The sequence below is a fragment of the Vigna unguiculata genome, chromosome 5, assembly GCF_037176805.1.
Source record: "Vigna unguiculata cultivar grain cowpea cultivar isolate G323 ecotype 2 chromosome 5, ASM3717680v1, whole genome shotgun sequence".
Lineage (NCBI taxonomy): Eukaryota > Viridiplantae > Streptophyta > Magnoliopsida > Fabales > Fabaceae > Vigna > Vigna unguiculata.
Genome location: NC_140796.1, coordinates 43912074 through 43919519, shown reverse-complemented (window position 1 = coordinate 43919519; position 7446 = coordinate 43912074).

Here is a 7446-nt window from a genome sequence, read left to right as displayed (position 1 = left end):
TTAATTTGCGTGAAATAAATTTAAATTTCAGTCAATTTTTAATTATGGAAATAAAACAAAGCTCAGTGAATAAGATTTTCCTTATTTGTTTTAGAAAAAAAAAAGCTTGAAATATTACGTTAACTCAAATCTATATCAAATTCAGGTTTGAGAGGTGATGGTTTAGATAGGTTTAAGTAAGATCCAGACAGATTGAATCAGGTCGTCAAATTAGATTTATGTTCCAAGAACACATAGTACCTACATTACATCGAACTATATCAAATTGAGTTTGATTAATCTTACGTTAAACAATCCCACATTAAATTTAATCTAATTGATAAAGATAAAGATTTAATCTAAAACTAATGTAATTTAAATTATATTGAAAATTTTAAAATCAATTTAATCTAATTAAAATAAATTGAAATATTAAATTAAATATATTTTATTGGATATTGACTAAATTTTCATGGAAAAATTCAATCTATAATCACTTCATTTCAAACTTTTGTCATATAAACTTTCTTTTGGACAACTTTTCGACATATTACTTTTTATCTTTCATCTCTAAACTAAACTTTAATTGTTATTATATTTAGTTTATTCACTCTAACTAAAAAATATAATTGATATTTTCAAAAATATATAATTATTATAAATTTTAATCATTAGTCAAATTTCTATCTATAACACAAGAAACATTAAAAATGAAAGGTATAATTACTCCTATAGTACCCAGTTTGGGGCTAGTGTCTCAAATAAGTACCTGGTTTTAAAGAAGTGTCAATTGCATCCCAACTTTTGAAAATTGCTTCAATTAGGTCCCTTTCAGAGACAGAGTTGACTAACGCCCTTAGTCAATGTACCACGTGTCAATCTGTAATTTTTTTGATTTTTTTAAAAAATTTTGATTTTTTTTTTAAATTTTAAAAAAAAATTAAAAAAATACCACGTGTCAAGTCCCTATGTGTGACACGTGACATTGTCAGTGTCACATGGCATTGCAATGCCACGTGTCAGTATCACTATCAGATGTCATTGTGTTGATTTCAATTTAGTCCCTATTTATGTTTTTTCGTTTCAATTTAGTACCTACTTATGTGTATTTGATTAAATTTTGACCTAATATTTTTTAATAATTAAAATATTTTTTTATAAAATTAAAAGTAATTAAGTATATAAGTTTTACAAAAATTAAGTATTTGATATTTATATTAAAATTTAGTGGTAAAAGTCATTTTATTTATATTACAATGCCACGTAGCACTGACAATGTCACGTGTCACACACAGAGACTTGACACGTGGCATTTTATTTATTTATTTATTTTTAAATTAAAAAAAATAAAAATTAAAAAAAATTAATTTTTTTAAAAAAAAATCAAAAAAACCACAGATTGACATGTGACATGTTGACTAACAGCGTTAGTCAACTTTGTCTGAAAGGGATCTAATTGAAGCAATTTTCAAAAGTTGAGATGCAATTGACACTTTTTTAAAACCGGGTACCTATTTGACACTTTAGCCCCAAACTGGGTACTATACGAATAATTAAACCAAAATGAAAAGAAGTTAGATAAGTTCTAAATGGAAAAAATAATTTATGAACCAAATCTAGAAATTTATTTCCAATTTCGTATTCACAATAACACTAAAGGTCAGAAGAAGCCACTAAATGGTGTTGAAAAATAATAAAAACCCATTGGGCTATCCATTTAAAATTGGTGGGCCTTTAACCAAGAACTTCAACACTCCCAAGAGCCCACGTAATAATGGAACTTTGCTTTGGGAAGGAAAATATTTAATAAACGTTCAATTTTCCAAAAGCAGTAATCTCACTCGTAAATAATATTTAAAAAGATAAAAGTGCATAACCAATTATTTAAATTTGATAATTAGTTTACATATATATTAAAATAGTCAAATTATTTTTCAACGTTAATAAATTTAAATTGATGAATTTATGACATTTAATATTATATGTATAATTCTACTACTTTAAGATTTCTTTTTTTTTTTCAAAAAATAATACTTCATAGAAGGAACAGAAAACTTTTGTCCAATGGACGAGAACATAGCTGGGCCATTTTCTTAAAATGTTCTAGATTGGGCCACTGCTTATCTTTTTGGTCATTTCTTTCTTCAGTTCCATAATTTCAACCTACACCCCATACATTCTTGTATTCCGGAGTTTACAAGAATATAATTTTGTGTACTTTAAATTATACATATAAAAACAAATAAAACTAAAAATATATTCTGAACCGTATAATTTAAAATATAAATGTATTTATATTTTGAATTATATAGTTCAAATATTTTGTATTTTGAACTTCACATTTACGGATACAAAATACAAAAATTATTTTAAATTAGACATTATAAAATACAAGTTTATCTTTTTTAAATCGCACTGTTCAAAATATAAGAATTTATGATAGTGCACGGTTAGTACAATTTAAACTGCAAGGTTAGTACAATTACTTGATCCGAATAAATTGATTTTTTAATTCGTCATTTGTAAATGAAAAATATAATAAAAAAATTATAGCAACTAAGCACATCCAATATGGATGCACAACCAGATCTATTTACTGTCAATGTGGTGAGTGATACAAACATTTGTGTTGTGGTTGTAATCTTTTAGGCTCTCTGTTCACGTGAAAAAAGATGAATTTGGAGAAGGATGTAAAAATAAATTTGTATAATTTTTTGTGGATGAATGTGTTTTTAATTGAGTAGATATAAAGGATAAAGTGAATGAATTTGGAGATGAATTTTGTGAAAGTTAGTGAATAATTTGAGTGATGTGAAAGATAAAATAAAAAATTATAATAGATAAATTTGAAGAAAACTAAAATACCCTTAAAATATATGAAATAATGGATTAGTTAAAAATATTAACTTTTAAAAACTATTATTAAATAAATTATAATAAAAACAAATACAAAAAATTATATTAAATTATTATTATTTAAAATTATTATTAATTATTGTATATATTGAATCAATGTAACATGGACATTCTAATATCTACTCCTGTTCAAGGCTATTCAACTAATTCATTATGTGCAGCGAAATTTATAATGCACCTCAATATACATCTATAAAATTTTACAAATTTTACCATTTGTAGTAAAAAACACAAAATTTTCAAATTTCATAATTTAGGTTATACTAATTTCGGAATAAATATAATTAAGTTTCGTGTCAATTTTATAAATGAACCCTTACAATCATAATTACGTATACTGATTTGGGAACAACTTAAGGTGAGAGGAAAAACATCGTAATAGGACAATCATAACTATATAGAATATAATAAGATACTAACATCGTTTCAGGAGAGATAATGTACATTTTTTAATCTTTTGTTTCTTAATCTATATCTTTACCATTCTTTCTACTCTAATTTTTTTTAATGATTTATGAACCCTACTACCTATTATTAACCAATGTTTATCAAGTCAGTTTTTTTTAAATAATAAATATATATAAATTTTAATATATAAATAAAATAGGTGATAAAATAATATTTTTACTAAATTTAATATAAATAAATAATAATCTATAAATATAATTAAATATATATATATATATATATATATATATTACATATATAAAAAAAATAAAATTAATATTTTTTTGGAGAAGTCATGACTTTCCTCAATCTGCCATTATATCTATAACAATATATAAAGAGGATTTCCCTTTTTGTGTCCACTTTTCAAAATACCGATTTTATCCCTTTAAATATAATAATTTATTAAATTTTTAAAAATTAACCGTTACTTTTACAAACTTTCTATAAAATCAGATGTTTCTATTTTTTCTCTTCTTCTTTATTTATCAATGGTTAGTCTTTTATCTGTTCTGATATATTTCACTTTATTTTTAATAAATATAATTTTAATATATATATATATATATATATATATTAACTTAATAATATTATAATATTATCACTTATTAATATAATATCACGCATATTTAAAAAATGTATACACAGGCGTGATAGCACCTATGTTACGCTAGTGTGTATATATATATATATATATATATATATATATATATATATATATATATTTTTTTTTTTTTTTTTAAGAATCATGTTTGGTTTTTAACCGATGAGGTTATAAGAATAAAGTTCCCATCATTCTCTTAAATTTTATTTATAACCATTTGTGCACATTCTTTAAAACGAACACAATTTTTTTTTTATAATCTATCGTCGTGAATCAGCGGATTGGAATGATCCTTTCATACGAAGATAGCCTTAGGGTTATGATATTGGCAGAACTCTTTCACATGGCTTAAAATCCAAGATTACTATCAACTTAAATAAGTTTTACTTTTTTAATCTTTCAAAATGTTTTTTTAAGACTAGAATCGTGATAAAACTCTATGTTTTAAAACAGATAATATTTTTTTAACGTGATCATTAATTTTACTGATATTATCTTCATCAAAAATTGATTTAAATGACAAACCTCTATTCTCTTAATCCTTGCAAAACAAACAATATAAAAAATATACTGTGATTTTAATGAACTTGAACTCGAAACAAAAATAATCTTAATTTCTAATATTTAATAATAGTTTATTTCATACAACTTTTAATATTATCATCAATATACCAAAATAAAAATGCTTATTCTACATTTATTCAAAGATTATAAAAAATGTTTTTAATAGAGCTGTCAAAATGAGTCACCAAGTCCCACTCGATTCCATGAATTGGTCATTTAGTGAGTCAATCTAACCTTTTTCATTTATTAGTAAACTCAAGAAATTTGAGTCTTGTCTGACCTACCACAAGTTGATTGATGGGTTAAACGAGTTGAGTCATTAAATTAAACAAATATTAAAACTTTTTTTTCAATCTAAGATGCTTTTTTAATATGTAACCAAAATCCAAAAAGTTCATATTTATTTTAGAATTTTTTTTCATTTTAGACAATAAATAAATCATTTATCCAAAAAGATAAATCATAATTCTAAATAAAAGTTGGAAGAGAAATTCAGAAACCTTAGACTATACCTTAACCTTAGGAAAAGAAAATGACTAATGAGAGACAAAGGTAGAGAGAGAAGGAACTCTCGTAATCGTGAGTCTCTCTTCCCAAAATTTTGTAAAAAAAAAGGTTGATTGTGTTTTAAATTGAATTGTTAAGTTAATAGTGAGATGAGTTTTTCTTTTATATCCATGTTGAGTTCTATTTTTTAGAAAAAAAAAACAAATGAATTAAAGAAAAGAGGGTACTTGGGATGTTCTAACCTTTTACAAATATATAAATGATACTATCATGCATGACCTATATATATTCCTATACTACCAGCATTTGTGATAGAAGTTCAAGAACACCTATTTGGGAGAGATCTGGATACAAATAGTTATATCACCACCAAGATCAGATTACTATTTAAAAACAATACTATGACATCTTACATCCTTAGTTGCTCTTGTGCATGAGGTTACTTGAGTTGATACAAAGTTGAATAAGAATCAAAAGCTACCAGACACCATATACAAACTTCCTCCTAGATTGATAATATGATGAATGCTTTTTAGTCTTTTTGCTCTCTGTGTATTAGGAACGATAAAACAAGTCAGTCCGGCCTATTTTGGCCTGTAACTATAAAACAGGTTAAAAAAAAAAAAAGCAACCCACCCTATCACAAGATGGGCCAACAAGCTAGCCTGCCACTTTTTTATTTTTTATTTTTTTTAAATTTGTTTATATATACTTATAAATGAACATTTAAAGTATATTTAATCATAAAAAAAATTAATTTATAAATTAATATTTTAATTGGATAAATTAAATTTTTTATTACATTTACATATTAAATTACTCTATTATAACTAATAACTATAATTAGTTTGTAATGGTTAATGATTTAAATTATAATGTTATTACATATTTATATCTTTACAAAAATATAATATAAAAATTTAATTTTTTTAATTTTTTTAATTAAAAAAAGAAAACAGACTAGCGGATTCGGAATGGCTGACCCGCCAGTTTGACTAACTAGGTGGGCTGAGCCAAAATGAGCTAACGGATTGAAAATGGAGTCTAGATTCTCTATTGGTTTTTATAATTATGTTATTTATTGAGCATTAAAAATACATTGTATTGACATTTTAAATATCTTTTTAATATATTTTAAAACGTAAAAATTAATGATAATTAATCCGTATATTATGAAGACACAATAAAGAAACAACACAGCAAAAATCCAAATTCTTGAAAATGTCAACCCAACCCACCCTGATTTAGTGGGCTGATGAATGACCCATTGGATATGACACACGTTGTCACCCATACTTTGTATCCCTCGTTGTACCCTCACAATAGTACCCCCAACCTTGATTGTTCTTGTTTGATGTCTTTATTGGCGAGCCATCTTAACTCACCACGAGATCAATTTCACTGTTCTGGGTGCATATTTTTATCCTGTTAAAATGCAATTATTTTAATCTAGTCCAGTTTAAACTCTTTATGAAGCGGATTGGATAACAAATTTTAACTTATTTAAAACAACTATAGCTTTCCAATATGTTCTGTTTCCAGGAGTGTTGCATTCCTAGTGTGCCCAGCGTAAATATTCTTCCGGTAATTATATATATGTCATTGCCTATTACAACCTTTTGAAGGTTTTAAAAGTGTCTTTTAATTTTACTATTTTTCTCCTATAAGATATAAAAGGCTTGATTTAAATTCAACTTTTTATAATTTTGAATTTTTTTTTAATTGTGATCCTTATAAAATTTCAATATACTCAGTCTTTTTATTTGTTTAAAATCAAGAACCTTTAATTTATTATTAGTATATTATAAAATTGGTAACAAAAAAAAAATTAACTTATCAATCAAGATAATTACAATTACAATTATTAATATTTTACCTGAATAAGTGATTGAAATCACTATCACACAAACAAATATGTTACAGTTAAATTTTATAAAAAATAAAAAATTATCATTTTCGAAATTATAAAAAAGAAGAGTGTAGTGTCTTTAAGCACAAAGGCCTAATCTTCTACTACAGTCATCTTAGCACCTTAAATGCATACACATGTTCTTGAAAGAGATGTAACTGTTAGTGGCACTAATTTGATTAAAAAATGGCAAAATCGTGTGAATATATGTTAATGGAATTGAATTCTTTACTGAGTTTGTGGTACTCTTTTTCTACTAATTCTTCAAAATATACTAATAAACATTAATTTTAATATTTTAAAATATATTTATTTTATTATCAATATCAATATATTTTAAAAATTAAATAAAAATAATAATACTAAAAACTCAATAAATAATATAGACTCGTGTTAATGAGGACACATAATTAATGAGAATTTAAGAGAAAGAGATTTGATGCATTGAGTTGGTGCAAGCATACGTAAAAGACAAGTTACAATAAATCCATGACAGTTAAAATGTTTGCTACTGTCATTC